Genomic DNA, 25,656 nt, shown 5'->3' on the forward strand with positions numbered 1-25,656 from the left:
ATTCCCACTCTTGGGACGGACGAGCAGTTCAATTCTCTTTCTAAAAACTCCTCAGTGTAGAAACTTGCCCGTGATGCTTCATCGAGTTACCGATGCACTTTATATGAAGCTGATGGACGCTATCACACGCGTTAAAACTGCAAAAATGTCCAAAGCATGCCACCTGTAACCGAAGTTGAGGTGTGGTAGGAAATTGAAGATATATCTTGTGCCAAACCACCGCCTTCATAACACAAGAGGGCAGCAATTTTTCCGAGAGCATTTGCATGGTCAGCATGTTTTATTGGCTTTCTCTTCCGCTGCGCGAGAGGAGGCAGCAGTTACGTTTTATGTCTGTTTTTTTTTTCGTTTGGATGCACTGTTTCGATGCTACTTTGCTATCTGCTTCGCGTACCATCGCACCAGCAGGATTAGTATGAGGTAGCTCGTGCGCGGAACATTATACAGGGTGTCCCAGCTATCATGCACCAAGATTGGAAAAAAGAGTAAAGGCGTAACTCGAAGAAAACCTAGTGCATAATGTTTACAGTACTGCGGAGAAGCGGACAGTATTTTTTGTTAATGAGACGTAATTAATTAATTGTAATTAATTATCTAACTCGAGAAGTACTGTCCCAATCTCTAAAGTGTCAATGAGGCGCTTGTAGGTACCCACGAGGGGCACCTAACTACGGTATTTTCAGCGACGAACTAATTGCGTACACATTTATTCTGACTTATAAAGAAAACCCGCGAAATATGAAAAAAATTGGGCCCATCTCCCCGCGAGGGGGACTCGAGTAAATGCGTCGCATAGGGGGTGGGTGTATTGCGTTAACGTTTAGTGTTTGGGGAGTTGGTGGTAGTGAATGCGTTGTATCAGCAGCTTCTTGACGTAGTTTGAATGAGTCAAGGATATAAGGCGCGTTTGTACCCTCCCGTTCTGTGTCGGCTCTGTGGCGCAGTGGGTAGAGCACCATGTACCTTGCGTTCCGCCCGCAGGCTCGAGGGATTGAAACCAGGCGCCGGATAGAGAGAGAGAGAGAGATGACTTTATTTGATGCCCGAGATGGGTTCTGAAGGGTAGACGACTTGGACGGTCTCCCTCCCTCTTCCGTCAGCCAGGATTCCTTGGATCCTCGCGGCGGCTTCGGCCATCCGGACTGCTGTCAGTTGTGCCTCCGGTGTGGAGCTGAGCAGAACAGTCTCCCATTGTTCTGCAGTCTTAATTTTGTAGCTTCTAAGTGTATCTACATCGGATTTGCTATTATAGCCATTCGTATTTTTTTGGAGCTTATGGCAGGACCATATCATGTGGTGTAGGTCGGCTCTGCTGTTGCATAAAGTGCAGAGGTTTGAATAATGGTCTGGGTAGCAGCGGTTGAGGGAAACAGGGCTCGGAAAAGTGTTCGTCTGCAACCGAGGCGCCGGATAGTATTTTTTTTTATATAGTGTAGGGGGAGGGGTGCGGACTACGACTACGGACGTCAATGCGGGTGACATCGTGAGTTACTGAAATGCTCTGCATTTAAAATTCCACGTGACGGTGCCTCCGAGCGCATCGTAAAGCAATGCCCTCAAACACGCTGCCTGTGAGTTAGCCAGAAGGAAATAAACAAAGAAAGAAGAAATCGGGACCGAGTTTGTTCCTTATCTGCACACGCGTCCCGCGAATCTTGATGCTGCTTCTCCTTCCATGCATGCTATTATCAAGGTGATGCGCTGTCTCTTCGGGCGGGTAACACGCGAAGCAGTTGCTTTGAATCAGCTTATTTGGGGACGCTGCTTTACGATGCGCGCGGAAGCACCGTAACGTGGTATTTTTCCTATTTCGCGGGTTTTCTTTATCAGTCAGAATAAATGAGTACGGAATCAGTTAGTCGCTGAAAATACCGCAGTTATATGCCTACAAATACGTACCGCAGTTGGTACCTACAAATGCCTCATTGACACTTCAGTGATTAGGACATTAATTCTCGAGTTAGATAAATAATTACAATTAATTAGTTAAGTCTCATTAATGAACAAATTACTTCCAGCTTCTTCACAGTACTGCAAACTTTATGCACTAGGTTTTCTTCGGGTTACGCCATTGCTCTTTTTTTAAATCTTGGTGCATGATAGCTGGGACACCCTGTACAGCTGACAACCTTAATGTGTGCTCCAGCCCCAGACGACAAACTAAAATACAAAAAAGCCGAAAATTATTCTCCAGTCCAATTTGCGTATAATCTTGAATCAATGCGTCGCTTTTGGTTCGGTTTGGATGAAATGAAACATGTAAGTATTCACGCAGACACCCCCACGCATCAAACTATAAGGAAATTTTATTGGAGGTCCCATAAGGAAATACATGCATACATACATACATACATACATACATACATACATACATACATACATACATACATACATACATACATACATACATACATGCATGCATGCATGCATGCATACATACATACATACATACATACATACATACATACATACATACATACATACATACATACATACATACATACATACATACATACATACATACATACATACATACATACATACATACATGCATATATGCACACATACATACTAAAAAAGAGCTTCAATAAAGTTGCTGGATATATCAGTTGTTTCATTTCGGTTCTTTATCGGGTTACCGGCCTGTATAGAATATCTTGATTTTTTATCGAGAGTTTCCAACCGTTTTTAAGTTTCATCGCATTAGGCTATTTTCTGTGAAATGAAACTGAAAGCAACACTAGATAGATTAGGTCATAATACGTTGTGTTAGGTTTAGGTCAGTTTTAGGTTGGTTGAAGTCAGGTTTAGGTCAGGTTAACTTCGGTTAGGTTAAGTTAAAACCGCCTGTTAACACGCGTGATACTGAGGTATAACCTGCAAACAGGCTCTCCTGTTTGAAAAAGCTGGTTCTTCGGGGCAACGACTGAAATTTCTCGCGCTGGTGGCTTTCCCTGAAACCAGTGATGCCTTGGGACCCTGGTCACGCTTTAAACGGGTGCCACAGGTGACGAAAGCTCTGTTAACGAACCTCGAACGAACAGGATTAAGCCAGTTTATGTAAGTGTATCTATGCTTCTGTGCGCAACACAGCCCCACCATCATCATCACAACCACCTTGGCCAGTCCATCGAACTTTTTTTTCTTATCGACAGAATCTTTGCGGGAACCCTGCGTACCAAGCTGGAGGCATTCCCTCGGCTAATGTCACCTATATCACTTAAAATACTTGGCTATGTTTCTCCCAACAGTGCTGCGTGGAGTAAATTCGTATTTTATTTTAAAGCGGAGTGCAATGCATCAATCCGGAAGTGCTCTAGATAAAGCACTTGGCGAGAACTCTACAATGGCAGACCTCTCGTTTAGTGTGCAAATTATCAAGCAGCAAAAAATTTATTGCCCTCACGTTGTGCCCACAATCTTCTGCCCGAACGAAGTGGTCAAAAGATTGCCGCCTCCGCTAATTCTATGGGATCCGGGACAACCTGCGAAGAACGTGAAGGTGCGAGAATAGTGCCGGAATGACGTCACCCCAAAAAGGTAGAAACGGAGAAGGAAGAAAACAGCTCATGGCGGTTCTGCTCGAGCATCGCGCGCGGTCGTTCATCGAAGCTTACAAAACCCCACCGGTGATCGCGGCAGCCAGCGACCGCCCAGAACTTCGGTTCGCTACGGGAGCCACTGGAGGGCGACGGCCTCCGAAAAGTCGCAGTGAGCGTGCCTCATTCGAGACAGAAAAGCTCCAGCACTCCACTACCCTCGCTATGGCTGGGCGCGATGCTGGTGAAAGCTTCCTCGGCGATGACGAGAACCAGACGACCTCCAATAAGACTCCCGAGCAACCTGAAAAGGCCGGGGGGTTCGTGCAGGAAGCCGTCCTCAATCGCAAGGCCCTGAGGGACGTCCCGTCTAACACGGCTTCCCACCCGTCGCCCAGTGCAGAACGGTGCAAAAGGGAGATGGCCCCAGCCACCAGGTCATTGGGAATACCTGCATCTTTCGAAAACTCGTTTCCTCTGAGTGACCCCGATGAACTTGACTACTCTACTAACGATGCTCCGGCAGGAAATGCAAAAGCTAACGCACATGACTTGCCTGGTACCGCTTCCACGCAGCACGCCGCCTGCAAGGGAGACGGTGCAAGCATCATTTATGCGGGAGGTCCCGAAAATGGTACAGCAGCAGCGCCCATCCACAGCCTCCCCGATTTCCAGAAAGCTGAAGGGGGGCCTTCTGGTGTCCTGAACGCTGCCATCCGCACGTTTGACATGTCCTCCACTGGAATTCCGGAAAAGAAGACGAGTCAACTATACTGGAAGTCCGTACACAACCACCTGAGGAACCGAGAGCAAGAACTTCTGCCTGACCCAGCGTACATACATAGACAGCCACACATTGCTTCTTATATGCGCAGAGACCTCGTGGACTGGCTCGTAGCCTTGGCCGATGAATACGGCCTGCACGACGACAAACAGTCCTTGGCAGTTTCCTACACCAACCGCTTCCTGTCCCTGATGTCTGTGCAGCGAAACTGTCTCCAACTGCTCGGCACAGCTGCTGTCTTCACTGCTTCCAAGTTCGGGGGAGGAGGTCAGCCATGGTGCAGCGACCTATTCAACCTCAGCGGCAACATTTACACCAAACAGGATCTCCTAAGCATGGAGCGAGAGATGTCCAAGGTCCTTACCTGTGACATTTGTGCCCCAATCTACTACATCCTACGATGTTTTGTGGAAGTCATCAAGACCCCGGCCGGTGTCAGACTACTCGGCCAGTACTCTTGTGACCTGGCCCTGCTGGACGATGACCCCTACCTGCGGTTCCCTCCCAGCGTGATTGCTGGCGCTGCCGTTTAACAAGTAGATCGCACTTTTGACTGCCAGACGCGGGTGCGTGAGCCCGCTGAGTACTCTGGGTACGAGGATGCCCATTTCCAGGAGTGCCTCCCCTGCCTTCATTCCAGCGCTTCTAAGGCACCAAGCCGCTCGCAGAAGGCCGTCAGAAACAATTTCAACGCTGCAAACTACCTCTACGTCGCCAGGCTGAAACCTTCCTCTGGCTTTCCCTGATGAAGATTTACCAAGACTACAGGACCACCATGAATGAACTTTCAAATACGTTTTCAAATAATAAACGTTCGAATAAGCTTTCAAATGAACTCGTGAGAACCTCTCTCAATGATGGGCACCTTTCGTAGTTCATTTTTTGTGTGACTTGAAACTTGTAATTCCTTCATTTACTTTAGGAAATATAACGCGGATTTAAGGTATTATACAGCGCAATGAGTTAGCGGAATATTTAGACTAACTTGAGCGATGGAGCTACATAAAATGAAAAAGAGAGCAGTATTACACATGAGCATCTTCATTCCATTCCGATTCCACTCCGGGGAATTAGAACTTGCACCGATGCATTTACTTTCAATTCGTCGGAGTGAGTAAACATTTCCGATTCCCACTCGTGGGACGTACGGTCAGTTCAATTCTGCTTCTAAAAATCCTCAGCGTAGAAACTTGCCCGTGATGCTTTATCGAGTTTTATATGAAGCTGATGGACGCTATCATGCGCGTTAAAACTGCAAAAATGTGCAAAACGTGCCACCAGTCACAGATGTTGAGGGGTGGTAGCCAATTGAAGATATATCTTGTGCCAAACAACCGCCTTCCTAATACAAAAGAGGGCAGTATTTCCGATAGTATTTGCATGTTCAGCATGATTTATTGGCTCGCTCTTCCACGGCGCGAGAGGAAGCAGCTGTTACGTTTGATGTCTGTCTTTTTTTTTTTTTCGTTTCGATGCACAGCCATTTGCGTGCTATTTTGCTATTTGCTTCGTGTACCATCGCACCAGCGGGATTAGTCTAAGGTAACTTGTCCGCAGAGTATCATATAGCTGACAACCTTAATGTGTGCTCCAACCCCAGAGCACACGCTAAAATACAAAAAAGCCGTAAATTAATATCCAGTCAAATCTGCGTATAATCTTGAATCAATGTGTCGTTTTTGTTCGGTTTCATGAAATGAAACAGGCAAGTATTCACGCAAACAACCCCACGCATCAAACTAAGTAAATTTCATTGAAGGTCCCATAAGGAAACACACACATACATACATACATACATACATACATACATACATACATACATACATACATACATACATACATACATACATACATACATACATACATACATACATACATACATACATACATACATACATACATACATACATACATACATACATACATACATACATACATACATACATACGTACGTACGTACGTACATGCGTGCGTGCGTGCGTGCTTGCGTGCGTGCGTGCGTGCGTGCTTAATATATATTAAGCCCGTAAAATGTAAAATGCTGTGAAATACTATTTTTGTTCATACCTGGAGGGAATTCTTATGGTACGGTTTCCACAGTCCGCATTTATATCACCCGACATAAACTGCACCCAAGAGAGGACGAATCATTTTCTTCGATGCAATGAACATCATCCCGGGTTTGGCGACGATTACGCCTGAATAGGTTGGAAAACCAAAAAAGAGCTTAAATAAAGTTACTGGATGTATCAGTTGTTTCATTTCGGCTCTTTATTGGGTAACCGGCCGGTATAAAATATCTTGAATTTGTTATCGAGAGTTTCTATGTGAACAAGTACAACCGTTTTTAAGTTTCATCGCATCAGGCTATTTTCTGTGAAATGAAACTGAAAACAACACTAGATAGATTAGGTCATAATACGTTGGGTTAGGTTTAGGTCAGTTTTAGGTTGGTTGAAGGCAGGTTTAGGTCAGGCTAACTTCGGTTAGGTTAAGTTAAAACCGCCTGTTAACACGCGTGATACTGAGGTATAACCTGCAGACAGACTCTCCCGTTTGAAAGAGCTGGTTCTTCGGGGCAACGACTGAAATTCCTCGCGCTGGTGGCTTTCCCTGAGAGCAGGGAGAGTACGCCTTGGGGCCCTTGTCACGCTTTAAACGGGTGCCACAGGTGACGAAAGCTCTGTTAACGAACCTCGAACGAACAGGATTAAGCCAGTTTATGTAAGTGTATCTGCTTCTGTGCGCAACACAGCCCCACCATCATCATCACAACCACCTTGGCCAGTCCATCGAACTTTTTTTTTCTTATCGACAGAATCTTTGCGGGGACCCTGCGTACAAAGGTAGGAATATTCCTTCGGCTAATGTCACCGATATCACTTAAAATACTTGGCTATGTTTCTCCCAGCAGTGCTGCGTGGAGTAAATTCGTATTTTATTTTAAAGCGGAGTACAATGCATCAATCCAGAAGTGCTCTAGATAGAGCACTAGACGAGGACTCTAAAATGGCAGAGCTCTCGTTTAGTGTGCAAATTATCAAGCACCAAAAAATTCATTGCCCTCACGTTGTGCCCACAACCTTCTCCCCGAACGAACTGATCAAAAGATTGCCGCCTCCGCTGATTCCATGGGATCCGGGACAACCTACGGAGAGCGTGAAGGTGCGAGAATAGTTCCAGAATGACGTCAACCCAAAAAGGTAGAAACGGAGAAGGAAGAAAACAGCTCATACCGGTTCTGCTCGAGCATCGCGCGCGGTCGTTCATCGAAGCCTACAAAACCCCACCGGTGATCGCGGCAGCCAGCGACCGCCCAGAACTTCGGTTCGGTGCGGTTCGGTGAACTATACTGGATGGCGACGGCCACCGAAGAATTGCAGTGAGCGTGCCTCATTCGAGAGAGAAAAGCCCCAGCACTCGCCATGGCTGGGCGCGATGCTGGTGAAAGCTTCCTCGGCGATGACGAGAACCAGACGACCTCCAATAAGACTCCCGAGCAACCTGAAAAGGCCGGGGGGTTCGTGCAGGAAGCCGTCCTCAATCGCAAGGCCCTGAGGGACGTCCCGTCTAACACTGCTTCCCACCCGTCGCCCAGTGCAGAACGGTGCAAAAGGGAGATGGCTCCGGCCAGCAGGTCATTGGGAATACCTGCATCTTTCGAAAACTCGTTTTCTCTGAGCGACCTCGATGAACTGGAAGACTCTCGTAACGTTGCTCCGATAGGGATTGCGAAAGCTAATGCACATGACGGGTCTGGTTCCGCTTTCACGGAGTATGCCTCATGCAAGGGAGACGATGCAAGCATCATTTATGCGGGAGGTCCCGAAAATGGTACAGCAGCAGCGCCCATCCACAGCCTCCCCGATTTCCAGAAAGCTGAAGGGGGGCCTTCTGGTGTTCTGAACGCTGCCATCCGCGCGTTTGGCGAGGTGTCCTACGCTGGAATTCGGGAAAAAGAGACGAGTGGACTCTACTGGAAGGACTCGTACAACAACCTGAGGAACCGAGAGCTAGAACTTCTGCTAGACCCACTCTACATGCATAGACAGCCACACTTTGCTGTTTATATACGCAGTGACCTCGTGGACTGGCTCGTAGCCTTTGCCGATGAATACGGCCTGCACGACGACTTGGCAGTTTCCTACACCGACCGCTTCCTGTCCCTAATGTCTGTGCAGTGAAACTGTTTCCAACTGCTCGGCACAGCTGGTCTTTTCACTGCTTCCAAGTTCGGGGGAGGAGATCAGCCACGGTGCATGCGACCTACTCTACGCCAGCGGCAACATACACGGAAAAGGATCTGCTGGGAATGGAACGAGAGATTCTCAAGGTTCTTAACAGCGACATCTGTGCCCCCCCCCCCGTCTACTACCTCCAACGATGTTTTGCGGAAGTCAGCAAAACCCCGGCCGGTGTCAGACTTCTCGCCAAGTACTTTTGTGAGCTAGCCCTGCTGGACGGTCACCCCTACCTGCGGTTTCCTGCCGGCGTGATTGCTGGCGCTGCTGTTTAGCTAGTGGATCGCACTTTTGACTGACAGCCGTGGGCGCGTGAGCCCGCTGAGTAATCTGGGTACGAGGTTGCCCATTTCCAGGAGTGCCTCCCCTGCCTTCATACAAGCGCTTCTAAGCCACCAAGCCCCTCTCAGAAGGCCGTCAGAAACAAGTTCAATGCTGCAAACTACCTCTACGTCGCCAGGCTCAAACCCTCCTCTGCCATTCCCTGCTGAAGACGTACCAAGACTACAGGACCACCATGAATGATCCTTCAAATACGTCTTTAAATAATAAACGTTCGAATAAGCTTTCAAATGAACTCGGGAGAACCTCTCTCAATGAAAGCACCTTTTGTAGTTCATCTTCTGTGCCACTTGAAAATTGTCATTTCTTCATTTACCTTAGGTAATATAACATGGAGTTCAGTTATTATAGAGCGCTGTGTCAGCAAAACATTAGAATCAGAGTGATGGAGCTACATAAAATGACAAATAGAGCAGTATTATAGATGGGCATGTTCATTCCATTCCGATTCCACGCGGGGAATTAGAACTTGCCGCGATGCATTTAGAACTTGCATTTAGATGCATTAAGAATTAGAACTTGTCGGGATGCATTTACTTTCAATTCCTCTGGGTGACTGAACGTTGCTCATTCCCACTCCTTGAACGGACGGGCAGTTCATTTCCATTTCTAAAAATCCTCAGCGTACAAACTTCCCCGTGATGCTTTATCGAGTTACGGTGCACTTTATATGAAGTTGATGGACGCTATCGTACGCGTTAAAACTGCAATAGTGAGCAAAACATGCCATCTGTCCCCGAAGTTGAGGTCTGGTAGGAAATTGAAGAGAGATCTTGTGCCAAACCACCGCCTTTCTAATAAAGAGAGGGCAGCATTTGTGGGAGTAATTGCATGCTTAGTATGATTTATTGGCTCGCTCTCCCGCGGAGTGAGAGGAAGCAGCTGTTGCGTTTGATGTCTGCTTTTTCCGTTTCCATGCACAGCCATTTGCGGGCTATTTTGCTATCTGCTTCGCCTACCAGCGGCATTAGTACGCTGTAGCTTGCACGCGAAACGTGTTCACATATACATGTACGACAAACTCATTGAACTGAACTAAGGGGTCTATGGGGGCTAGTTGGTACTTAATCGTGGAAATTTCGAAGCAGACTGGCCTCGTCTCGAACGAGAACTCGTAACGTTCGCACCTTCCCGGCCGCACGCCAGCTTCGTCCACACACGTAAATATCCTCTCGGTGAGGCTGCGTTTGTAAGAGGGTATGGGTTCGGCGCCAGTTTCACGGCGCATGCGCAGAATGAGACAAGATGGCCACCTGAAAAATCCCACCGATGCTTTGCCGCAGTAAGGCTATGCTTGCGGAGGTGCACCATTTGCACTTGGCATGTCTTTGCCAATATGCGCTCTTTCTCTTTCTCTCTCATGATGTTTAAGCATTGTGGAAACATCAAAACTAATCAGTGGATGTTTTGGATCGTTAGACGTACTGGCTTGTTTGATGTGTTGACATGTGTTTCGATGTAGCTTCGCGTATTATGTTGTTGCTCACTGTAGCTTGTCATGGCTTACAGTCTATGACGCTAGCCCGTCATCGACTGCGCCATCGAGCAGCCTGCGTGCCGCAGCTAAAACTAGGTTTTCAAGCCCGAATCTCCATGCATGGTGGTACTGCTGCTGATGATGATGACGATGATAACGATGACGATGATGATAAAGATGATTATGCTGATGATGATCTTGGTGCTTTTGCATCGTACCCACAAAAGGGGGATTGATTGTCCAAGGCTAAATTACTGGTTGCAACTTCGACTGCACTCTACAAAAGGAATAATCTATTTAAATAGTTAGAAAAAAGAGAGGTGTGAAATTGAAATGTAGGGAATAATAAATACGTAAGTATTCTCCACCCCCACCCCCCCCCCCCCCTTTCTCTGTTTCACAAACCTTTCGTTTTCTTAGTGGCACCTGGTGGGTTCATTTTTTCGTTTTGTTATTGGGTCAACCGCGCCGGGGTGCTATATTAGATAGGCCTTATGATAAACCACAGTAGCGGCCGCCAAAGTGCCGTTCACTAAACGCAGCGGTGGAGGCGTGTAAACAGCCATGGCCGCTAGATGAAAGGCGCACTGCTGTGAAACAGCTTATATGTAGGGTTGTCCGTTTGCGGGTTTTATATTTTTTTAAGTGCACTTTATAATGCACTTTATAATGCACTTTAATGCACGAATATAATGCACGAATGCACTTTATAAGCGACCCTGAATTCCGGCGACCGCCGTCCGTCCACATAGCAACAGCTGCGGGTGCGCGCGCTCCTCGTCTTCCTTGGCAACGGGGGGAGATGGGCGCGCGCTGCCTGCCGCTGATTGGCACATACCCACGTGGGGGATTGGCCAGGAATCTCCTCGTCTTCCTTGGCAACGGGGGGAGATGGGCGCGCGCTGCCTGGCCGCTGACATGGCACATACCCACGTGGGGGATTGGCCAGGAATCGGGCGTGAGAAGGGCTCTCCTCGTCTTCCTTGGCAACGTGGGGAGATGGGCGCGCGCTGCCTGGCCGCTGACATGGCACATACCCACGTGGGGGATTGGCCAGGAATCGGGCGTGAGAAGGGCTAATGCACCCGCTTAAAGGAGTACTGACACGAAATTTCACAGCTGAGATCCGCTCTAGCAATCAAGTACAACGACAACACAAATAGGTGTCTGTGCATGGAACATACCCGCGTGGGGGATTGTGAATCCCCACTTGGTCACGCGGGGTGTTAAATGCAACTAACGGGCGAATGCCAACACAGTTCAACATAACTCCCCCTCATAGCATCACCCGTGCATTCGCACTTCCCCATGCTCCCCTTCGGGGAAATGCGGGTGAATTTTTTAGAATTGGAGGAGGGTGCTATTTTTCAAATTGATAATCGGGGAGCAATCGGATTTTTTTGTGAAAGCATTCTGAAATTTGGGTTTTTTCTAGTAAATCTACGTAATACACCAAGCTTATTTTATCAGTAGATATTACGAGCTTCTTATTTTTAACGCGTTAAAATTGGTGTTAAATCGAATCGCATTCGCGTTAAATAGAACCCGCGTCCTCGTGCTCAGCAGCACAACGCCTACACCGCGGCGGGACCCCTGAAAGTTAAATTCATGAACCTTAAACCAAAGAGGCAATACTACTGTCATAAAAAAACTCAAACTTTGAGATAAGAGAGGACTTCGCCTCTGTCACTCGTCATGCTCGCTCAAAGCTACTGAAATTAATCAGGCCTGCGCAATGTGCATTTAAACTTCGTCTTGACTGGTTGCATGTTGGCAACAAATGCTAATATCACGATGCCGCCTCCGACTCCGTCCTAGAATGTACGAGGCCACGTGGAAATCTAACAGAAATCGACGGTTAAACCACAAGCAAAAATGCCCGTGTGTACGAGATTTCGGCGCACATTAAAGATCCCCAGGTGGTCAAAATTAATACGGAGCCCTCCTCTACGGCGCGCCTCCATCGCCTGCGTTGTGTCGGACGTTAAACCCTACAATCAATCAATCAATCAATCAATCAATCAATCAATCAATCAATCGATCGATCGATCGATCGATCGATCAATCAATCAATCCAATCAATCAGTCAATCAAACAATCAATCAATCGACGATTAAACCACTCACCCAACCAAAAATTGACCACGTATATGCTTCTTTCGTTGCAAATGTCGTCAAAAGACGATAGTCTTTATCGATTTTCGCCAAGTAAATGCCTCTCTTCGCTTTCCCGCTCACCTCTTATGTTGTTCCTCTTGCGTCGCGCTCCTCCCAAGGTACAGACGCCAAAGGTTTGCTTAAATCATTTTAAATTTCCCGCGTTCCGCTGCTCCAAACCGGGTGTCTCGATGCCAACGCTGCCGTACGGCGAAGGCGCGCGTTTATAGAACCGCGTTTCCCTACTCCACGTGCCACGTGATAGGCTCCACGTGGAACCTATCTAGTGGAGCCTTTCGTAACTGTTGCCAGTTGATTCCTTAAAATGCCGCAAGAAGCTATAGTGGCGCGGGCGACAGCAGGCAAGGCGAAGTGAATTTTTTTTCTGGAGTTGATGAAGTATTTAATTTCACCAAAGTCAAGCATGTATGATTTTTTATAAAGGAACACTGCAAACATCACTTCTGTATTAATTTGTTGTCTTATATTTGCGTAATGTTTTGTTCTTCTTCAACGATGTTGACAGGTATGAACATAACACCGGACTTAGATGGGTAGATTTAGCTGTGACTATATAAGACTATTGCGCAGGCATTGTTTTAGTTTGGCCGGGTGGCTGAATCGAGTCACAGACAGACAGGCGGACAGACAGACATACAGACAGACCAAAATTTCTGGGTTTAAGTAGCCCAAGAAAGACTATCGTCTTTAAAAAAGTAAATGACGTAATTCACCCCGCCCCAACCCTCACGAACCCCCTCCCCCCCCCCAGAATTTGTCATACTTGAACTTTAGCATGAGGCCAAAGCCAAAGCGCGACCTAATGCCAAAGCGCGACCGCCTAGACAGTTTCATACTTGACGCAAATGCAGACATATCCATTTTAACCGAAACATGGCTACATGACGACGTTCTTGACCGCGAAATCTCCACTTATTGAAAATTACACCCACCTCCCCTCGCGGGAACCCTGGTGTGATGCGACGCTGAGGGGGGTTCAAGCGCAAACGGAGAGCAACCGTCGACCGAAAGGCCGCCGGAGAGCGGCACACCGGTTATATGCGCAGCGCGCCCGAAGGAGAGGAGACCGCGGAGAGAGAGAGAGAGCACTGCACATGCGCAGCACCGCACGCAGCGCCGCCCACCGGCGGAGTGAGAGCGCGCTGGGCCGCACACCCGCAGATGTTGAGAGAGGGAGAGTGTTCGCTCTCACCTGGGCACGCGCCGGCGCCAGTGAATCTGCCGCGGCTATGACGCAACACAATCCAAGACAATCCGCTTTAATCCAATCCAAATCCAATCCAAGCCAAGCCAAGCCAAGCCAATCCAATCGAATCCAATCCAATGCCCCTCACGAGAGAGTGTTCGCTATCGGAGAGGAGAGGGGGCGAGCGGAGGAGAGTGCGGACACCGACGACGGACGCACGCAGGAAGGACAGGGCCGCCGACAAGAGATGCTCTCAGCGTCGCATCTAAAACTGCACCCTGTATCACCGCGACCGAATCTGTCGTAGAGGGGGAGGCAGTCTGATCACTGTCAAAAACACCATAGCCTCGTCTCTTATATGTCACGACGACACAATTGAACTAACATTGGTACGAATTCATTCCCTCGGTGTAAAAATCATTATCGGAGTATCCTACAGACCATCTGACAGTGAACGGAGTTTTTGCGACCTGCTCAGCCACTTCCTAACGACTATCTCTAAGATGTATCTTGATGCTCCTATCTTCTTTTTTTTTGGAAACTTTAATTTCCCTCACATTAATTGGCTTCAGCTACCCGTGCCGAACAAATCCCCATCTACCGAATCAAACCAATTTGTCAACCTGTTAGTCGATTGATAACCTTCAACTAATAACCTGTCCGGCTAGAGGTAACAACGCGCCCTGACGTTACAAGCGTGTCGTCATTGCCCGGTTTCACTGACCATGATTTACTCCATATTAGCACACCACTTCCATTAGAAAAGAAACTCCCAACAAAAAAAAGTAATAACGAATTTTAAAAAAGGGTACTATGACGTCATTAATGATAAGCTTGCTTGTTTTTACGGTGAATTTTGTGACTCTTATTTAGCCCGCTCCGTGAACGCTAATTGTGAATTATATAAAAACAAACTTCTTGAATTACGGTGCAAATTCATACCAACGCTAACCGTAACCTGCGACGCGAACAACCGGGGGTTCAGTGGGCAACTGAAATTCATTCTAAACAAAAAAACGTCTCTACAGACTAGGGAATCAAAAAACAATCCAGTCACATGGGGAAAATATCACACGTGCGCCAAATAGTACATCGCAGCACTTGCCGAAGAAAGAACAATTTTTTTTATTCTGATCTACTATCAATTCTTAAAACAAATCCCAACAAATTTTGGCGCATTCTATCACCCAAGTCTAGGTGCGAACAACTCCAACTGACAAGTTCTGATGGTGAACCCATACACAGCAATCGATGTGCAACCGTCCTGAACAATTCCTTTACCTCCGTTTTTACGTCTAGCTCCGACACCATCCCATGACCAGAACCTCCTTCATGAGACACCTTCCCAGATCATATACTTATCAGCCCTGAGGAAATAACCAGCTTAATTCGTAATCTGAACCTGTCATCGTCTGCAGGGTGCGACAAGATTAACAGCAAACTGATAAATATACCGCATACTTCTCTTCAAAAATACCGCATCTTCAAAGCTGGTAACCACTCACTAGTAACCAACTACCGCCTTATTTCCCTTGTGAGCATTCCTTCCAAACTACGTGAGCACATCTTAACTTCTATTCTAATGGCTAACATGGGATCTGTTAATTATTTTTACCCGCACCAGCATGGCTTTCGCAAACATTACTCATGTCAGACACAGCTCGCAGAATTCAACACTACAATAACTGGACAATAAACTTCAAGTAGGCGCTGCTTTTTTAGACTTCCCGAAAGGTTTTTAACGTGTCAGCCATAACCATTTACTTGCAAAACTATTTACCTTAAACGTTCCTTTTAACTTACTCTCATGGATCGAACACTTTCTGAAGTGACGCACGCAATTTACCTCTGCTAATCATCCTGAGTCCAATCTAACCAGCGTTATATCCGGTGTCCCGCAGGGGGCAAATCTATCGAGTCCAATCTAACCAGCGTTACATCCGGTGTCCCGCAGGGGGCAAATCTATCGCCACTACTTTTCCTAATTTATATAAATGAGTTGCCCTTAAACATCGCCTCGAAAATTTTTGCAGACGATTGCGTTTCGTACACACCTAATGTGGCAACTAACGATCATAATACCCTGCAAACCGACTTAGAATACATTGCACTGTTACACTCTGGTGTACCAAATGGCCCATGTCATTAAACTTACCCGCCGCATTGGCCCAGTGGCTAAGGCGTTGCGCTGCTGCATGAGGACGCAGGTTCGGTTCCCGGCCGCGGTGGCCGCTTTTCTGATGGAGGCGAAAAGCAAAAACGCCCGTGTGTACGAGATTTCGGCGCACGTTAAAGATCCCCCAGCTGGTCATAATTAATCCTGAGCCCTCCACTACGGCGCGCCTCATCGCCTGCGGTGCGTCGGCTCGTTAAACCCTACAATCAATCATGTCATTAAACATTACACAGTGCAAATAACTGTCATTCCTACGGAAACATGTCATATCTCTGCACACCTATCGTATCAACTCTGTTCAAATCAGCTCAGTCCCTTCATACAAATACCTCGGCGTGCATTTGACCTCATCTCTAACATGGGCAATGCATATCGATACCATTTGCTCCGCAGTCTCTCGTACGCTCGGGTACCTTCGGCGCAATCTAAAACTTGCTTCTCCTGAAATTAAGAAACTAGCGTACGACCGAAACTGGAATACGCCTCAGCGTTCTGGCATCCATCACAAACATGTCTAACCCTTCAGATTGAAACCATTGAAAACCGCGGCGCACGTTTCGTGTCACCGCGCTCAAGTTGTCCCTCTACCTCCCGACTCTTCATTCACGCCGCGTCATTTCCCGCCTAGGGCCTCATCCACAAATTCTTTCACTGGCAACAAACTAGGCACGCTTTACTGAGGCCACCTTACAGAATCCCGGTCGTCCAATAGCCCCCATTACCGGCCGTACATCAGCATTTAGCTCATCTTATTTTCTTAGCTCTGTAACACTATGGAACGCGTTGCCCTACGAAATCGCCACATGCCTGATATTAAACGTTTTAGAGATAAACTAGAAAAAATATTCCCACTCAATATTAACCTTCAAGTTATAGGGCTGTAACAGATGTTTTGTGCAAGATGTATTGTTCAACTTTCTGTGTGTGCTGCTCCGACCTATTGTTAACTCTGTAAAATTATGTAACAGTTATTTTGCGATGTTCCTACCTTAGTCAGTCTCGAACTCTGGTGCTGTAGTGCTTTTGTGTGTTTTTTGTGTTTTCAACAATATCTAGGCTCCTTTGTATTTCTCTAAACAATGTTCGATGGCCTTTAAGGGTATAATAAATGAAATGAAATGTATCGAAATGAAATAACCTCCAAGAAATGGTACGTTTTATTTACGAAAAGCTGGCCATAGATTTTTCACACATCTTTCTTTACATACATTATCATGTGTATGCGCAACAAGTCGGTCCCGATTCGGGGCCTGTCCCTTCTTTGAGCGTATCTCAGCCGGGAAAAAGTTCTGTCGACATCACAGCTTTCATTACCTAGCCACAACAATTTCAGGGCTGCATTTGCCAGCCTGCAGTAGGTAGAGTCATACCAATATTCAAGGAGTTCGAACGCTGTGTTTGTGGGGCTTTCTTCCAGCAAGCACTGGTCGAGAACGGTGGACCGTCCGGGCTCGATTGTGAAAATCGCCACTTTGAAAAGTTCCGTTCGGGAAGAAATTTGGTTTAACCCGATTCTCCTGAAATATGTTCGGTGTGAAAAAATAAGGTAAAATCGGGTTTTACCCAAAGCGAACAACCCTACCGACATGCCGCGTGCCGTTGCCGCTTTTTCCTTCTTTGGTTGTAGGCGTTGAGTTGCGCATGGCAGCCTACCACTGCTCTAACGTACCATAAAGTTCCGGAAGAAAGCCCACCTAAACTACAGAGATAGCAAGTGAAAAATACTGGATTGGCGGACGTTCGGGTCAGGGGCGAAAAACTGAAAAAAAAAAAAAAAAAAGTGGCCACACCACCAACCAAAACTTCGGAGATGTCAAGTAAAAAAAAACCCGGACAGGTTGTGTCGATTTTGGTCAAAATCGAGACATCGGCGGTGTTCGCGGCCACGGATCGTTTTAGCGGAGAAAGCTCCCGGAGCTTTCGAAGGCGTCGAAGCAAGCGCGATTTCAGGGGTGGGCGATGTTCGGGGTCCTTTAGTAAATTGAATATTTCACCCCTACACGGGGGTGGGCGATGTTTCGGGGGAGGGAATTCTCTCGGAACTTTACGGTACTAGAAAGATTAGGCATCACACGCCTCCCTACAATCGCGTTTGACAGAAGACGTTGGTATTATCACTGACCGGTATAGTGTTTAAAAGCGAATTTCTAATTACCAATTGGGGATAGCATACAAAAAATGAGCGGTTATTACACTGGACCTGACGCCGTTGGGAAAAAATTGGAAGCTACCTAATCACCTGTAAAACCTTGTAAGTCTTAGCTGGGTGCGTGCCCCCGAAACAACATAGCCATGGGTACAGTTCTTGCTACAGACGGTGAAGCTGATTAAAAGAGAACAATATAAGCCCACTTGAACCTTCAGTGCCTGCGGGGATAGTGTCGGGCGCGATTCGCTTGCATTTTTTTTTACATTCAAAGCTGCCATGCTGTTAGAAGAACCATTCAAGAAATGGTGTCTTGTCTCCATTTTATGTTGACTTTTCTTATGTAATTTCGTTGTACCTGTACTTGAGGGGCGGCGGCGGGGTTTTAATAGCGCCTTGTACTGTACGGCCCGATTTAATCCTCGTCTTTGCGTCGACTTCGGTGGCGGTTTGGGACCGCAACAAGATTCGCCAGGCCTGGGAAAACGAACTAAAATGCGCATCGACGCCTGCGAGCGACTCATTGAAGAAACTTTCAGTACAGGGCGCTGTAAGCGACCACGGAGCCCTGAAGCTTCACTCACACGTGGCATTGTCTTCTTAAATTTCTTAGAAAATAACGTTTATACCTCCCCCCCCCCCCCCCCCCCCCCCGCGCGGACACGTGAAAAGAGCCACGGCCGCAGAAACTGTTGCTGCCGCGAAAGATCTAACGGCGGCCAATTTATCGCGAGCTCACTCGAAACACAATTCCTTCGCCTCCACAGCCGGCTGCACTATCAACGCAGAATCCGGCGGCGTCAGAAACGCAGAATAACGACGTTCGGAGCGCAAGAGGCGCGAGAGACGGATAATGACTGCAACAATAGTAGTCAAGCCGGCAATAACAACAAAAGAAATGTTCGAAAACTCCCGCCACTTGCGCTCGTCATGTTCAGCTGCACGCTGCTCGGGAGGAGGGCGCGCAGATGGAAAACTCGCATCTCTCATGCGTCGCTAAACACTTCCGCAACCACCAAGAGCAGCTGCTGCCGTTTACACTGCTGCCGCTGCCGCGGTGGCATTGTATTTCTCGCCTGTTTGCTGTGGAGACGCCGCGGTTTTTCGCTACACCACGACGACCGAATGCAATCTAATACGGATTAATCGCCCCGTCCCGCCCGCCACACTGCCCCAGGCTGCGGCATCTTCCTCATCTTAGCGTAAGGTAGGCGAACAATCTTACTCTCCTTGCCTCGCCTGAGAAAGTAGTGCTGAATGATCGATTTCCAGCTATAAAAATCAACTGCACGAATGAGTTAGGCGTATCTGATAACTCACTTGCTTTTCTTCTTTTATTTTAGTGAGTAGTCGCGAAAAAAAAGTCAGGGTCGCATCGACTTTCTCTGACGTATTCCGTAGCGTCCGGAAGTGGAACAAAAAAAAATGAGTCATCCTGCCCTGCAGGAGTGGATACCCAGTGGTGGTGGAAGGTGCACAGCTGCTCGTTTTATACTTTCCAAGTGCCGTTAGATTCTCAAACAATGGTCAAACATCAGCTAATCGCGACTTTCTTCCCCCATGCCTCCCTCCATCAGCATCCGCCGATAGCAGTAATCGCCATCTCAACCCCTTCCGCAGACCTTGACTCGCCCTTTACTCTTGCCGAACTTGCCGACAAACAACACGCGGCCCCGAGACACGGTGACATCGCGTTGCAACATCTCCGTAATCTAGATTATTCCGCCATTGTCGCACTCTTGGACCTTGTTAATGACTACTGGGCTGCGCACTATAGTTCCAGAAGAACTGAAACGTACGCTCATTTATCCGATTTCAAAACCGAACAGATCCTACTAACGTACCTGATGTCCCACTGATCTCCCTCACTCCGATGCTCAGCACACTCATGGAACGTCTCTTTAATAATTGCATTCAGCATCATCTCGGGTACATCTCACCATTGTTTCATCCGGCACAGACGCCCACTCGCCAAAACCTTCGATGGCAAAGCATTCGATCGCGTTAGGAAGGCTGCTATCCTCGAGCGTTTCGGCGTTCCTTAGTCAGCGAGCCCAAAACTGGGTATGTAAGTTTTTCGAGAACCGTCCCATTCGTCTTAGCAGCCCGTAGCCGGAATGGAGCCACAGGACCTACTACATGGATAGGGCGTGCCTCAGGGCTCAATCCCAGGGTCCGTGCTTTTCAATGTAGTGCCCAGGCCAGCGTTCCTCACACGCTCTGCATATATGCTGAGGATTTCACTGGCTGGGTACTGAGTGGAGAGGGAGCTCTTTTCAAGACTTCCCTTTCCCGACTCCCATCTACGGACAAATAAAGGCTGTTCGTCACTCACGGTTTGGGTAGAAGTAATTGACTTTCCCAATCCGAATGACGTGTTGGTGAACAACAAGGTTCGACGAAGAACTTCTCTAATATCCTTCCGACTCTAGGCCTTGAACTTGCCCATGAAAAGACTGAATTCCTCCTTGCTCACTGCCACCATCAGCTCTCGCCAGATATGCACACGGTAATATGCTTCGGCGGCGAGCCAGTTTTCTCTAAAAGTGAGTGAATGAATTTGTATTTTAGGTGTCGCGTTGCTAGCAACAATAGCGCTAAGTGCTGGAGCAGCCAGCTTATGCGCAATTGGAGACCGACACTTCGTCTCATTTCGCGTCTGTCGAACAAATACGGCGGAGCATGTCAGTCAGCCTGCTTCACCCGCACTCTGTCAGTGGAGGGGAGTAAACTTACGTATGGCGCTCCCGTCTATAAGACCAACAACGAGCACATGAAGCATCTGCACGTTCTTTATCGCGCTCTTCGCATTTTTACCTGCCTTCCCCGCCAACCCGCATGGACGTCCTTAACTATTCAGCCCCAGCACCGCCACTCGAACTGCTGCTCGGGGGAACTCGACACCCGCACGAAGGTTGCCAATCCTTGACCTGGCAGGGGGCGGCTCTTAGAGCCTGCAGGACTCGCAAATCGCGCTCCCCTCAGAACTGTCCCAATATCCTCCTCCCCCATGAGAGCACCCTTTAGGGGTTGAGAATCTGCAGTGCATAGGCATCCCAAAATCCTAATGCCGAGTTCACCATCGTGAGGTTTTGTGCGCTCTGGGGACCGAAGTTCCCGATTAATGAGACATTTGTATAAATGCGAGCGTGTCTGCTGGTCGCACCGAACTGGCTTGGAGATGTGCAGATTCGGCGAGTTTAGACGGCGCTCGCACTCAGCGTCCATTATGGAATTAGTGGGAGAGCATAGAAGAGCAAGTTGTCGAGAGCTGCGAGAATGACATGTATCTGCCATATTACCAGACCGCATTTGGTTCTTGACTGACTCCTAAATGGCGCTACGTGAGCTCCGGAAACCGTTCTCTGATCACCCTCTGCTTCATCAGGTTCGACATATTTCAGGGTCAACAACTTGCTTGCAACTCTACTCTGTACGTGTTGCATGGATACCGGGACACGTGTCTCAGGGTTCCAGCAACCAGGCTGTCCATGAGGCAGCGCAGAAGGATCTTCAAGTAACTCCTCCACTGGTTGGCTGTCCTGCTTCCCACCTCTCTGATCACCTTCGCCAGGCTCGGCACGATTGCCTTGCCTGTGCCACTCCTTCAGGTTTATAACATCATTCCCCTCACTAACTCGCCCTACCGAAATTTTTACTAATAAAGTTCGGGCGAACCGAGCATTCGAAGGACTGTGACCCTACTTACCGCCCATATTGTGACACGGGTACACCAACAAATCTGACATATCTTATCTGGCATTGCTCTGGTTACCAATCCTTTCGCGCCGTTCTGCAGAACGCCCTACCCAATCCAGCCGATATACTAGATCCCCGCAACGCCAGACGACCCCTCGCTGCAGCCCTTGAACGCTTTGCTAAATTTCGTACACAATAAGATCTTTATTCTCCTTCTCCTCTCTTCCTCGTCCTCCAGAGTGGCTTAACAGAAATGGTTAAGCCGAAGTCTCTTACTCCTATACCTGTGTATCCAGGAGCTAATTCTTATCACGACCTGCAAGTGAACACCGCCTCCTCACCACCTCTCCCTCCCTCCTTTCCGCCATCTCCCCGTTGATGAACCCTGGACCCACCTATTGTCAAAGACTCACTCGCCCCTTCTCCGTGCCACAAGTGCTGCACGGTGCCAGCCAGCGGCGTCTACGTGGTCGGCGGTTGGTTGTGCACGCGGTACTAAAACACCGGGAAACTCGTTTACGCCTCGCGCTAGAACGTAACGCGTACTAAAAAATACACCGGGACGCTCGTTTACGCCTGGCACTGGAGCGCTTCGTAACGCGTACTAAAAAATACACTGGGACACCCGTTTTCCAACGCCTCATGCTAGAGAGCTTCGTGCTTCAATGCCAAGAGACGTTTACAGCAAAGCTGTATACCTGTACCCCCCATGGTTTCATCTCCGATGGCTAAAACGCCAGGGCGCCAAGAATACACTTCGTCACTCCCCAGGTTTCACGTTAGTGGAGATGGCCCGGGATTTTTTTATTTTGTTTTCTTGCTTTCCTGGGAGCACGCGAGCAGCTGTGTCACATTCAATCTCTGCACTTACCACTCCTAGTTTTATCTACTTCTTACAGACGGGCAACATGCAAATTATCCTGACCGACGTGAAGCCCACAGCATCGCCGTTACGATGGTTGCAACTTCCAATCAATGGCACTGCGTTTCACGCGCAGACGACGCGGCTGCCTATTTGCTCGCTACTATTTATACGGGAAATCGGGTGGATAGTACCTGCGTTTCTTGCTCTTTTTTGCCTATGGAGAGCTGCAATTATGGCATTTTCGTTACGAATGTTATCAAAGCGTTTGTGACGAAATGCCTCCCAGACGGCGTTCGATGTCGCGCCAAGACGTACTGCAGGAAAGCCGACTTTACACACCGGGTTTCCCAAAACGATGATGATGATAAGCGAAGGCACACCAAGCTCCTCGAGTTCTAACGCTTCCCGTGCACGTGGCCGGAATCGAATCTGCGTCCCTCGCGTTATGGCGTCCATCCGATTGCGCCGTCCCGTCATAGTCTAAGATGTCTGGATTTTGGACTTGGACTGACTCAGACTGTATGGGAGGAAGCTTCACGTTTTAACCGTCTTTCTCCAAGCGTTGATCACCACTCGTCGTTAATCCAGCTAATGTTCCAATGAAGATTATTCAAAGGGGCCGAATTTTGGTTACGCTTACTCCCTGCCTCTTAAAGGAGCCATGAAGAGAAAATACAACTTCGTTTAATTTAAAAGAACTAGGATTCAGTATCTCACTCAGCTCCATTACAGCCACAAAAGATGTATATTTTAACGAAAAAAAAAAAGCAAGAAGTATTTAAGAATTTTCAAATTTTGCGCCACAGTGACGTGTAATGAGCAAGAATGACGTCATACGGGCCAACAGTAAAATATAATTTTCAGTGCGTTAACTGCACGTTAGCATTCAAGTGATGCGGTCAAATGGAACTAGAGGCCCCATTACAGACGTCCAGTCGTGTGTCGTCGCGACAGGTTAGTTAGGCGGCCGCCAATCGCACAAACAAGGTTCCGTGACGTCATAGAAATTTGCGGGAAATTGGCTAGGGGGTCGCGACTGCTTCACAAGCCGTATCTCCGTTATTTGTTCGAAGATTGCGATAATATTGGTATCATTGTTATCGGGACTAAGCCGCCTTTCTAATAAACCCAACTTGTATTTTGTCTTCATGGCTCCTTTAAGAGCGTCGCAATACTGATTCGCACGGTTGCTTTTCGCGACATTATTTTTTTTTTCCGTTTCGGGTGCACAAACATTTCCGTTTCGGGTGCACAATACAAAGTGCCCTTCACTTATAGGGAACTCCGGTCCTGGCAGGAGAGAATTAAACCACGCAAACGCGAAGCCCTAAAATATTACCCCTGATGAGTGCCGACAAAAGCTAAAATGGGAATGTGGAAGCTACGCTGTTCCAGTGATCCAGAATCTCCGGACCCACTGTCCGTTTATAACGTAATGTGGGTCAAGTGTTTGCGATACCAAACGGCCGTCCTCATTGAATTTTAATTGTGGCGCCACCCGAACAAAGTGCCAATTTCAGAGCCGCACCCATGGGCATAATTTTAAGGTTATCCTTCTTGCCACCGTCACAAATGTGTAAAACCAATGCCCAAACCAATATCATGCATGTTGACACACATACAAGTCCTTTTCGTGGCTACATTATTGATGGTCACTAACTCCAGGACGCCGCTTTGTTAGCTGGCGCGTTTTTTTCACGCCCTATGCATGCATTTTATAGGGCACAAGTTGACTCCAGCCTTTAAAAAGCACTCCGACGGCTCACTGAACTTTATTTACCATTTTGACACCATTAGCAAACTTCCGCTGCAGATGCGCCTAAATTGTTTGTTTTTCTTTGATTTAAAGGGGCACTGACACAAAAATTTTGCATCTTGTTTTTTTTTTGTTGCGATAAGTAGCTAGTGACCTACTTATAACCTGTAGAAACCTCATTTGCTTCAGCGTGCGACGGTTGTTTAATTAGGGGCATTTTCAATGCGGCCAGTCGCAGTTTCGGTTTCAGCGAGTGCCGCGAAACGATGGATTTTGTGGATTTTGTGTGAACAAAACTGACCACGTGACCGTCGGAGGGATATCACAGAGCAGAGCCGCCGTAGCACTGTCGAATCCGCATCGACGGCAGTTTCTGCGAATGCCCCCACGTACTGATCTCGTGAGGCGCTTAATTAAAAAGCGACCGTGGATGTGACGCAGGCGCTGCGAGTGCAAATGCTACCGCGGCTAAAGAACGACGCGCGACGCTCGAGACTGTGGGTGGCAAGGCGCGCGCTGGGAGCAGCCGGCCGGTCTGCCTACAGGTCCGCCTACAGATGTGTTCGGCTCAGCACTGCGGCGGATATTCGAGTGCCGCTCTCGTAATCGGTGCAGATGACAATTTTCAATGCAACCCGCCATCGCATCATTAACTCCTTTCTCATGTAAGCCACCATGGTCGGGACTTGGGGACAATTTCGTGCAGCGGTAACAAGCTATCACTCGAGGTACTTGCGCCGGCCTGGGCCACTTCGCGGCCGTGGCCGCCGCCTGCTCAGCGACCGTGCGGCTAGATCAGTGAGCTTTTCGTGCCTCCGGCGCGTTTTCGCATCCAATGGTAATAAACAGTAATAGAAACAGAGTGCCTGGAATCGCTGTAGAACTTTGGTCGCGGCCAGCTGCCCGATTAGCTGATGAAATCACGGCGCCTCCGCCGCCAACGATCGGGTCGTTCGTTCTCGAGAGCAGAAGCTCCGCCCTCCGGCCCTCCGATTGGAGCGGCGAGCCAGGCGAGCCGGCAAAAAACGCCGGTAGTGCGGAAGCGGCAAACACAAACTCGTGACCTGTTTGGATGTTGTTTATTTACAATTGCGCGTGGTCCTCTGCTGGCTGCTCGGTTGCGTTTCGCACACTTCAAAATTGATTTTAAATATGTTCTAGGCTGTATTCGCCGCTGATATTTTGCAGATGATGTATATGTGTTCCCACCAATCTATCTCCGAAGTTATCTCGCCTTCAAAATTTTGTGTCAGTGCCCCTTTAAAGGG

General features: G+C 48.0%; 1 protein-coding gene across 2 annotated transcripts in view; it reads left to right on the forward strand.

The window, feature by feature from the left end:
- Window positions 1-25,656, forward strand: part of LOC144179324 (alpha-mannosidase 2x-like) — a 203,510-nt gene that overhangs the window by 75,777 nt on the left and 102,077 nt on the right. Inside the window, exon 1 of one of the 2 annotated variants that reach the window (XM_077707620.1) lies at window positions 19,088-19,275. The exons of the other annotated variant lie outside the window; for it this stretch is intronic. The gene's annotated coding sequence lies outside the window, so the exon portion shown is untranslated. Of the gene's footprint in view, window positions 1-19,087; window positions 19,276-25,656 lie in introns of those variants that run through there. 2 annotated transcript variants of the gene reach the window in all.

The sequence above is a fragment of the Haemaphysalis longicornis genome, unplaced genomic scaffold (assembly GCF_048455015.1).
Source record: "Haemaphysalis longicornis isolate Haplotype H1 unplaced genomic scaffold, Haemaphysalis longicornis Haplotype H1 scaffold_4, whole genome shotgun sequence".
In the NCBI taxonomy this organism is placed as follows: domain Eukaryota; kingdom Metazoa; phylum Arthropoda; class Arachnida; order Ixodida; family Ixodidae; genus Haemaphysalis; species Haemaphysalis longicornis.